The sequence below is a fragment of the Trichosurus vulpecula genome, chromosome 2 (genome assembly GCF_011100635.1).
Source record: "Trichosurus vulpecula isolate mTriVul1 chromosome 2, mTriVul1.pri, whole genome shotgun sequence".
NCBI lineage: Eukaryota > Metazoa > Chordata > Mammalia > Diprotodontia > Phalangeridae > Trichosurus > Trichosurus vulpecula.
In genome coordinates, this window is record NC_050574.1 from 409,057,121 (window position 1) to 409,069,522 (window position 12,402).

A 12,402-nucleotide genomic window follows, 5' to 3' on the forward strand; every position below is an offset into this window, starting at 1 on the left:
GAAAGACCTGAGTTCAATTCCAGCCTCAGACACTTACCAGTTGTGTGATCCTGGGCAAATCACTTGACCTCTGTTTAGCACTTACCTCCCAGGGCTGCTGTGAGGATCAAATGAGATGTTTGTAACACATTTAGCATAGTGCCTAGCATGTAGTAGGTACCAAATAAATGCTTTTTCCCTTCTTGCCAAAATGCTGCCACTATTCACTGTATATATTGCTCCATTTATCTACTTTTTCTTTTCCTTTAGCACATGTAAGTTTGTTTTAATATTAAGCAGGTTTCTATTCATAAACAAAAAAGTAAATGCATGAATTGTACATAAGGTATAAAAATTAGGGTGCTACCAAAAGATCTGCTTAAGCCTCATAAACATACCCTTGTTGAGGGGTTCATTACTTAGTGTCCATGAAGTTATATTAAAAAGTATTCTGATAACTATATTTCAATAGAATTGGTTTCTTAAAATGCTCTGTAATATATTCTATTTTTATGCATTTAAAAATCTTATTCTGAGAAGTGGTCTTTAGACTTCATCAGGCTTGCAAAATGGTTCATGATATAGGAAAGGTTAAGAACTCTTGCCCCAGTCTAACTAGTTTCTATATTAAGACCCTCTCAATTATTCTGCCTTTATGGAATCAACTGTTTCCTCCCAGCCCTTTGGAGGCTATTTATCTACTGTCTCACAGAATGTTTTGTTTTATTTTGTTTTCCTCCCTAGCACATGTGCTGTCTTTGGTTCTACCCTAATTTTCAAATCACTGGTTTCAGCCTAATGTTTTGTTTAGACATTTTTGTCATTGGAACACTACAGTGAAATGGAAAGGATGCTGAATTTGGGGTCAGAAAACCTGAGTTTGAATACTCATTCTGCTATTTACTGCCAGAGTGACTGTAGGCAAACCCCTGGGATTCAGTTTGGTCATCTGCAAAAAGTTTTCTAGACCTTGAGCTGATCAATTAGACATACGGGTATGTCACACACAAACCTCTAAACCCAGGCTCCATCATTATGTCACCACTCTCTTCTTCAAGTAAAAGGAAAAGAAAGAATATACATAAATCAGATGATAAAAAGACAAAGTTTTAAAAATCCCTTTCCTTTACAAGATGTTAGAATTACATCAGTACTTTCCAAAAGTATAGTTCTTATAATTCTACTAAATCAATAAGCATTTATTAAGTGCTTATTATGTATCAGGCACTATGGGAAGAGTTGGACATACAAAGAAAAGCAAAATAGTAATGGAATAAAAACCAATACCAAAAAACCAAACCAAACCAAACCCCCAGCAGTCCTTATCCCCAGTGATTACATATTTTAATGGGGGAGACAACATGTAAATATCTAAATGCACACTGTATGTATGCACATATGTGTATATATGTTTATATAGTGTATATATATATATACATGCACATTAATATCTATATGTAGATATACAGATAGTTACATATATCTACCTACCTATTTATAGATAGAAATTCTGAGTCAAAATGTCTTGTGCTTTGCTGTTCATAGCATGGTGTTGCACTTCCTGGCAAATAGAGGGAAAAGAAATCCTTCCATTCAGGTGTCAGATTTTATAACCTCAGGCTCAAAGATCCCTGAAGATGGTGACTGCAGCCATGGAATTAAAAGCCACTTGTTCCTTGGAAGGAAAGCTGTGGCAAATTTGGACAGTATGTCAAAAAGAAGAGATATAAAGTCCCATATAGTGAAAGCCATGTTTTTTCAAGTAGCAATGTATGGCTGGGGGAGTTGGACTAAAAGGAAAGCTGAGAGCTGCAGAACTGATGTTTTTGAATTGTGGTGCTGGAAAAGACTTTTGAGAGTCCCTTGGACAACAAGGAGATCAAATCAGTTAATACTTAAAGAAATTAATTCAGGCTATTCACTGGAAGGTCAAATACTAAAACTGAAGCTTAAATACTTTGGTCATATAATGAGAAAATGGGACTCATTGGGAAAGATCCTGATGTTGGGAACAATTTGAAGGAAAAAAAGGGACAGCAGGGGATGAGATGGATGATAGTATCATGGAAACTATGAACATGAGCTGGGCCAGACTTTAAGAGATAGTGGAGGAAAGAAAGGCCTGGAGGGGGTCATGAAGAGTCAGATACAACTGAATGACTGAACAATAACAAAAATATGTATAAGAATAAGTCAATAAATAGTGGACTTAATTACTCCAGTTTCATGGGAGTAACTAAAGTGTTATTCAATTAATTTCTCTAATTTTCCACTTAATTTTTTAGGAAGTTTTAGGTTTAGTGGAAATTCCAGTAAAATCACTAATAAAAATTAAAATAAAACTTATTTAATAAAAATAAAGGCAGGACAAAGAGAAAATGAAGAAATTTTGTAGACTCAATTTCTTTACTACTGAAGTCCTACTCTGATACCTCACATGTCGTACCTAAGTTGGTAGCTAGGATCACATATTAAGTGCTTACTATATTTGAGATACTCCGCTAAGTACTGGAGATACAAATTCAAGACAGTAAAATAATTCTTACTCTAACCTAAGTTGCATTCTAATTGAAAAAAAAATTGCACATAAAGGGAACTGAAAAGCTAGAGGAGAGGAGATATAGGAAAAGAGAAGGTATCCATAGAAGTATGATGAGTGAGTCTAGAAAGTGAGAAACCAAGGCAGGAGAAGAGTGAAGGAGAAAATATGGACATTTCCTCAAATGAAAGAATAGTCACCCTTCTTCAGACAGGATCATTTTTGTCGATGGCTCTGAAATGGTGTGTGTGAAAATGGATATAATATTCCACATATGGTGTTACTAGTGTAGAGTACCATTAGCATAATGGAGACTATGTCACATGGATATAAATTTAAGAAACAAAATTGTTCAGATTGGAGAAGAGAAGACATAGGGCAACTTCTGTCTTGAAGTATTTGAAAAGCTGTCACATGGAAAATGAATTAGACTTTTAGTATCTGGTCTTGTAGGGAAAACCTACAAGCAATGTTTATAAGTTTCAGAATGTCAGATTTTTTTTTAATATAAAAGAGAATTGTCCAAAAGTGAAACAAGCTGCTGAGAATGATATGGAGTCTCCTTTACCAGAGATCTTCAAGTGGCAGCTGGAAAATAATTTGTTGGGAAACGTTGTAGGGGATATTACTGTTCAGGCATGGGATTAGATGACCTCTGAGGGCTGTTCCAACTAGAAGATTCTGTGATACTGTGAAATTGGGCTTCTTGCTTGCCTTCCTTGATCCTCATACTATATAATTCTATTTCTTCAAACTAAAATTGCATTAATAGAACCCATGTCACATTGTTAGTTCATATTAAGTTTGTGGTCAGCTAAACCCCAAAGGTCTTTTTCACATAAATTAATGGAAAACCAGTTCTGCCCTATCTTGTATTTTTGTAATTTATTTTTAAACCAAAGTGTAAAACTTTAAATGTTGAGTGTCATTTTGACTTTGTCACATCATTTCCACATATTAAGTTCTTTGAAAATCCTGATTCTGTCTTCTAGCACATTAGTTGTTCTTCCTGGTTTTATGTCACTTGAAAATTCAATAAGCATACCTTTTATGTCTTCATCTGAGAAACTGATTACATTGAATAGGAAGAGGCCAACATCAGTCCTTCGGTATGGCACTAGAGATCTTTCACTATTTTGACAACAATCCATTAATCAAAACTCTTCTGGTATAGTTGTTGAACTAGCTATGACTAAACATACTGTCATCCCCACCACATTTTTTAATCTTGTCTACCAGGATGTCATAAGCGACTTTGTCAAAAGCTTTGTTGAAACCAAGATACAATGTAACCGAGACATGCCTCTTATGTATCAATCAAGCAGACACGTTTTACTTCTATCTTTGTGCACCTAGCTCTTTGTGTAGTGCCTTGGACAAGTGCTTAAAAATGCTGAATTAAATTCAAACAAAACAGAAAGGAGAAAAAAAAATTAATCACAAATAATGAGTAATTTGTGTCTCCTTCGCTGGAATGTAGACATCTTATAGGTAAGAATTCTTTCCTTCTTTGCATTTGTATCCACAGGGTCTTAGACAGTGCTTGGCATGAAGTAGACTTTAACAAATGTCTGCTAATTGATTACACACAGAAATTACACGAGATATTGTTTTTACTTCCCCACAAAGTATTTCAGAGTTATAATGTTCTTACAAACGTTATTATTGCAGATCAACTTGTGTTGTAAAAGATGCAAGAAATGAGTCCCTAATCAAGAACTCCAGCAGCTATCTACAAGAGATTTTAATAATAGTATTTATCAAGATTATGTAGATATGTCATTGGTAAGAACAGATTCACAACAGAAGCAAATAAATATAAAAGTGAAGTGGAAAATCGAAATGTTAAATGTGTGCTGTTAAGTATTTTTTACACATTATATTGGCTCTTTGGATATATAATACTTATTAAAATTCATCATTGAAATTTTTTCTAGCTCTCCCCCCAAACAATATTCTATTGATATTCATGGATTATTCAGGAAGAGAAAGATAATGGCTATCTATTTTGGAGCACTTGTCTTCATTCTAAACATTCCATCTGTCTAACTATATTTACACTGTGTAAGACACCTGTTTTTATTTCCATGGGACCAATCCAGCTCAAAAGTCACAGCTGGTGGCAGTCTGAATGGATGCTGGATACTAGTTCTTTACCAAGGACAGATGGCTTTCAAAAACACCTTCCTACCTTTCTTTAGTATTTCCTTCAAAGAGTTTGGAGGGGCATACACGAGTGACATTTAGGCACAAAACTAATTTGTTGCAATATATCAGTTAAGATGGGTTTGTGAGAGTTGGTATTTGAGATGAATGGGTTAAAAAGGTAAAATCAATGGTAGGTATGGTAGTAGTATAGATGCAATGCAGCAAGATCTGGACTTGAAGACGTAGACATGAGCTTGAATCACTGCTTGGATATTTACTAGCTCTGTGACCATGGACAAGTCACTTATCCTTTAAGAGCTTCAGTTTCCTTAAACTGTAGAATGGGGATCTTGGATTCAGTGAAGTGAAAAGTCACTTTCAGTTCTAAATACAAATTCTTATTATTCCAAGACATTAGATCTGAAGGTCTCATACAGCAAGCTCTCATTCAATTAAGTCCAATGAATAATTTGGGCAAGAAAACGTCCAAAGCATTCTTCTCGGATATACTGTCACTCCTCATGGGATACAAGCTCCTTGGAAGCCAGGACCATTCATTTTTGTCTTTGTGTCCCTAACCCAATAATGCCTGGATTGAAGTAATTGTTTAACAAAGATCTATTGATCCATTCACCTCTCCCACTCTTCTGTTCCTAATGAATATGTGCTTTCTTTTTGTTATGCTCTTCAGTCCACTGACCCTATACTATTCTCCCAAGCCATCAGTCTTCTTCCAATCTCACTTGTATCTCTATTTCAGACTGAACTCCACAGTCAGTTATTTTGGTGATACTGTCTCAATCACCCGAAATATCTCTTCAAAGAAATGTTTTGTTTTGTTTTAAGACATTTGTACTTGATATGTATTTTCTACTTCTTGGTAGATATGGCAGTTTGCTATAGACTTTGATATATAAAGTATCTACAGAAAGAAGATTTGAAATTTTTACCCAAACATGTACTTTAACACATCCACTGTCTAAAAGTAGGATACTGGCAACCTGGTTAGCTCTATATATTCTCACTCTCTTGATTAAGAGTTGGTGACAATGTGGAAAAATAGAGGTAAATTTAGCAAAGTACTGAAATAGTAGGAAAAATTATTTAGCAATTAACACTTTACTCCTTTAGCAACCATTTAAAAAATGCCTTGTACCACTTTCTGGGGGATTGTATGTTGAAGAGCCTATATTGCCAATGCAATATCCACAGCAGCTGCTATGAATATGCAGGCACATTTCCAGGTTTGAATTGCAAAATATAACACACTGTTGTCCTCAAAAACTAAATCAAGAGATTTATTCAAACACTAGAAAGCCAAATCCACCATAGCAACAAAGAAGTTTGTACACATTACCAAAGCAGGAAGCACCGCCATCCCCCAAGCCTTCCCTCTATCAGGCCTCCCCACAAAGCTGCCCCTCTCTCACTCACACTAGCTGCTCTGCCTCTCTCTGCCTGCGCTCTCTCTCTCTCTCTCTCTCTCAGCTCTTGCTCACTCACCCTTCCTGCTCTACCAGTTTGGCAAGCTCCTCCTACCACAGGCTCCATGTGATGCAGGCTCATGTGACTCAGGCTCAAAGCAGGTCATATACGCCTATTAATGGATGGGAAAGATCTTCCCATTCCCATTAACATCACAGAGCCCTACTTTAAAATCTCTCTGGTGTAGGAGAGGTGATAAGGATGACTCCTTATAGATCCTAAAAGAAACTGGAGAGCTGGTGGCAGTGATCTTCCCTACCTGAGTCTATTTCCTTTTCCCCTTACTTCAAGTTTTTCAGGGTATGAGCCCTCCTGAGCAAGGAGATGAAGTAATCAGTGACAGGAAGGTGAGGTAACCAGGAGCATGTAGGCAATGGGGTGGAAGCTCAGTTTCCCTGCATATCTAAGCACTCATTATTCCACTGTTCAGCCCGTTTGTTGAGGGGTAGGGGGGGAGGGGGGGAAAGGGAAAGTGGGGAGGGAAGAACCTGTTTCATCTATATTTCAATGACCAGCCTACTTGAATCTCATGGCTTTAAGTGATACTTGAGATAAAGAGCATCATCTTGACCAGTCTATTTGAATCTCTCATTTCCCCCCCTCAAGAAGTGGACACTCAAATTCATTTGGGAAAATGATGACGGTCATGTACTCCTCATCATTTACTATCATTGAATATGAATCTGACAGTGTCTTAAAGGACAGAATTATAGTACTTTGCACACAGTAACTGCTTAATACTTTTTTTGTCAAAATGGAAGTCATTTCAGAATTGTTGTTGGCTAGTATCTTCTTCCTTTCATTGGAGAGGTGGGGAACTATTCTAAAATGTTGCATATATTTCCAAAAGGCAATGACTTGCTTAGCTATTTAAAAAATTTTCTCATGAGAAAAGGCTCATTAGGTGAAGGAGAGTAAAAGATTGAAATGACTATGATATAAAATTTTAAAAAATTAACTTAAAATATTGGCTGGTAAGAGCAAACATCAAAATGAACATCAAGTTAAAATAAACTGATAAATATGAGAAGTCACAGATCTGAAACAACTTGTTTAAATAAGCTATGGACATCTCAACCTGGAAAAGGCAAAGTAAACACAATAACTATATAGAAAATTCTTTTTTTACATTTTTAATTTATAACTTATTTTAAACATTTTTTAAAATTTTGAGTTCCAAATTTTCTTCCTCTCCCAACCTCCCCCCCCTTCACTGAGAAGGCAAGCAATACACCAATTATGCAGATGAAATCATGCAAAACATATTTCAATATTAGCCATATTGCCAAAAAAGCAAGAAAAATAAAGTGAGAAAATTATATTTCAATTTGTACTCAGAGTTTATCATTTCTCTCTGGAGGGTAGATAACATTTTTCATCACGAGTCCTTTGGAATTGTCTTGCATCATTGCCTTGATTAAAGTAGCTAAATCATTCACAGTTAATCATCTTTACAATACTGCTATGACAATGTTCTCATCATTCTGCTGACTTCCTTTTGTATCAGTTCATATAAGTCTTCCCAGGTTTTTCTGAAACCATCCTACTCATCGTTTCTTATAAGCACAGTTACAATCTTATAGCACCATTACAATCATATGCCACAACTTGTTCAATCATTCCCCAGTTGATAGGCATCCCTTCAGTTTCCAATTCTTAGTCATTACAAAAAAAGCTGCAGTGAATATTTTTGTATATATAAGACCTTTTCCTTTTCCTTTGATCTCTTTGGGGTATGGCCCTAATAGTGATATTGCTGGGTCAGAGGGTATACACAGTATTATAGCTCTCTAGGCTTCCAGACTGTGAAGGACTTATATAACATTATAATATGAAAGTGTGTAGATTATCTGAAGAAGTCTGTAGATTAGGGGCTATCGGGAGCCACTAAAGATTTCTGAGATCTTTCAAAGTATCAAAGAAGGGAAATCAAATGTTTATATTATCCATTGCCCACAGGATCTTGTCAGTTTGACTAGCTAATAAAACAACATATTCCAAACTCATAACATTCGCCATAATTCTGCAACTTCTCCAAACTTCCCTGTTTCTTTTGATGGTACTATCATCTTTCCAGCTACCTGGACTAGAAACCATTCCCTTTTGATTCTTCCTAGTCGTCAATTCCTGGCAATTCTATTTCCAATTTATCTCTTAAAGTTTCCTCTCTTACCACTCATTGCTACCATCCTGGTTCAGGCCCTCCTTTACTTCCCCTCTTCAATGATTAACAACCTCTGAACTGGTCTCCCTACCTCCATTCTCCTATTGCCAATCCATTCTTCAAACAGCTGCCAAAACAAATTTTCTAATGCCTAGGTCTAATCATGTAATTCTCCTATTAAAATGCTCCATGGACGTCCTACTGCCTACAGGATAAAAATGCAAACTCATTCTAACATTTAAAGCTCACCTGCAATAATCTACCTTTCCTGTTTTATTTCACATGCTTTCCCTTTACACACTCTATAGATTCCTGCCAAACTGGACTTCTAGCTGTTCCCCAATCTCATGCTGCCCTCTCCTGCCTCCATGCATTTACACAGGCTGTTTCTCTTGCTTAGGTTTCATTCTTCATATCTCTGCTTGTTGCAATCCTTTTCTTCCTTGAAGGCTAAGTAACCACTGCCTCCATAAAGCCTTCCTTGGTGCACCCAGCTAAAAGGATCTCTTTCTACTCATTTTCTTATAGCTCTGTATTTGTATTTCTCCTTTGCCCTTACCATATTGTACTTTATAAATTACTTATTTGTATGTCCTTTCTTAGACCATAATCTTTCTGCAGGCAGGGAGAATATCACTTTTCATCCTTGCCTCCTCAACACCTAGTATAGTATGTTGCATACTTCAATATTTTCAAAGGATCTATGATCTTACTGATGGGTTATTTCGCTGATCATGACAGATGACAATTTTTTTGCGCTTCTGCAACCTGTTCAATTCTTGTGCATGTCTTCCCACAGATTGTCCATAGAGAATTCACCTAAAAGGTTAGAGGTACTTCGCTAGGTCTTTTTTTTTGTAGACACCAGAGTATAGGTTGGGGCCATTTCCATTTGGTCCCCTAACTATAACTTCATTAGCTCAAAGAATTAGTACCCTAAGTTGCTATGAACATCTGATGGCCCCATAAGTAAGTACACTCGTAGGCTTTAAGCACTGAGAACAAACACTTTACTATACTGATTTAAGTTATTGATTACTAAATGTTATCATTTCACTGGATCCTTCTCAGGTATATGTTGGAATAAAAGAACTGAGGTTCCTTCCAAGCTTAATATTCCATATTATGAGTATATAAATGACACAGCTCATAAACATTTTATGGGGTTATTTGATTTGAAAAAAAATATATCATTTTTTTAAGAATTTTTGAAACCTATTACCTTGGAGTAGTAACTTGTTAAAGCAATTCATGGCCAAAAAGAGGGGAGGGGACTTGCTTTATTTTTGGTCTATATCTAGAGCAGAGGTGTCAAACTTGGTGCAGGGCACAAAACTCTTCAGTCCAGCCCAACCATATTAAAATATAATTGGGAAAAGTTTAACAAAATAAACAAAAATAAAAGATAGATAATGTTAATTTGTGGTTTTCTAAATCAACATGTTGATGCAGGGATCTGTTTCTTTTTGTGTTTGATATCACTGATAGAGCATTATATATTTATAGATATATTCAAATACCCACAAATTATATTTAGGACCTTATCCTACATTGGCTTTATTTTTCCACTTTGGAAATCTTTTATAGGACTTCACAAGCATAACTTTTCCCCCTGCTTTGTACAATTTAACTCTATTTCACCCATATCATATTTATGAAACTAATCAGTAGTACTCTATTTAATAGATTTTTTTTTAGAGGGATGGGATCTTGAATGGTCCTTTCATTCACTCCACCCTAAGGTCTTAACTAGCTTATTGCTATTCATATGGAAAAGGAAACCAAAATAACTCCTGCCCTAGGACTTTCCAAGTCTAACCTACATGCAGTCAAATCTACTTCTCTCACTTTTTTTTTAAATTTATGTAGTCAAAATAAGAGAAAGAATTCATCAATTCCACCCCCACCCCCAACTGTGGAAGGTTCTTGATCCATAAAATCCAAAGCAGTTTAAGACATAAATACAACCCAGTTCCTTATTTATTCAGAAACAAAAGAAAATACATATGGACCTACATCAACCTGCTATGCAAATGAGACTCACTGATTTCAAATACTGTGGGTCAGAAGGAGGCTGGCTGGCCTAAGTGGATCCTTTATCACGTTTTGTTGTTGTTTGTTTAAAAGAAGAGTCCTGAATGAACCAGCAGAATTTCAAAGGAAACATCTATTGGCAAGATTATTACAACAGACAACTCATGCCTCAGCCTACACTATAAATTTGCAGATTTTGTGTACCTAGAGTATACATTATTTCTCTGGGGAATGCAACAATAGAAAAAAAATTCAGTTACGTAAATTCTGAGAACAGAACAGAAATTATAGATATCCACAAAGCTACTACAGATTATAAATTTGAGCATTCATTATTCCATGATCTACCAGATGCAAAGATTAACACAAAAGGACTTTGATGATCCAAGCTCACATCATCCTGGTAGAATCTATCAGTATACTGTGCAGCATGGAAGAGACCATCTAGAATATGGCGAGTTAAAAGTCATTACAAGCAGATGGTTATAACATCTCATTAAGATAATCACATTTTATTCATAACAATGATTTAAAATGAAAGTTCCAGATGCCAGATACAATACTTGTAAGCCATGTTCTTGGTTTTATGTTCTACATATGTAAGAACTGCCAGGCTTTGAAGAGACATTATACTAACAAGAACCTGGTCAAAGTGCACATATATCAATTTTCCTGCCCTTCATCCATTTTGTGCTTGAAAGGTCATATAGAGATACGAAGTTTCATACTATAACGGTACTTCCTCCCTTGAGATCACCCTACCAAGTGCTCTCAAGGACAGAATTCTTGCTTATGAATAGAACCAAGACAAAACAAACAACAAAAAACAAATGAAGCAACTAGGGGTCAGTAATTTTAGTGAGGCACTACACTTTTAAGTATTAGGGGCTATATATTAATCCTCATAACTAAAGCCTACTCAATTCAATTAAACAAACATTTACTAATTGCTTTAAGTGCAAGGTCCCAGGTATACAAAGACAAGAACAAAGATTCGTTTTTCATTCTTCTGTTTATATCCCCAATGATCAGCACAATGGCTTTCACATAATAGGCTCTTAATGTTTATTGAATTGAGATGAAACTTGTTTACAAGCAAATAAACACAATTTAAGAAAGCACTTTTAAGAAAACCTTGGAAGAGCACTAAATTTGAAGCCAGAGGATTTGGGTTCAAATCTCAGGTCTGACACTTATTACTTGCAGGACCTTGAAAAAAATCATTAAACTTCACTGGGTCTCAGTTTCTTTATCAGTGAAATGAGAAATTTGGTCTAGATAACAAAGATCCCTGTCAGTCCTACATCTATGATCCCATGAACTGGGATCAGAAACAGGCTTATGGTAGAAGTGGCACTTGAGCCAATTCATGCAGAATGGTAAGGTTTCATAAAAGCGTGGATAAGAAAGGAGTATGTTTTGAATATACAAATAAATGGAGGCAGAAAATGAAATGTTGAATGTAAGGGCTAGCCAATAATCCATTTTGACTTAAACATAGTATATGAAGGGTATAATATGAATAGGGATGTGAAGGAAGGTTGTGGCTAGATTTTGGAGGGTCTTATAAGGCAGGCTTTCTCTACCCTAGCAAAAGACAGTCACTAAAGATTCTTGGTCAGAGGAGGGACATTATTGTGGATAAGTTCAAAGCATGTTCCAGGTCTCTTTAAAATTTCCACCAGTAACAGAATGATGAGAGCAACACCCCTATAGAGAATATACAAAACAGTGGCAAAATTCTTAAAAATGTTTTATTAAAAATATCATTAACCTAAAATATTCACCTTAGGCCTGGCTTATTTTTAATAGGTGCTGAAATTGCTTACTACAGTTTTAGAACCAAATTTAGTATCAAAAGACTTGGGTACAAATCCCATATCTGCTCATTGCCTATGTGACAGAGTACAACAATTCAACCTCTCTTGGCTTTAGTTTTATTGTCTTAAAAAAAAAGTGCTGAACTAGATAATCTCTAAGGTCTCTTCAAGCTCTAAATCTTATGATGATGCTTTTCATCAGGAACACAAAAGTTGTGCTGCATTTTCCAAAC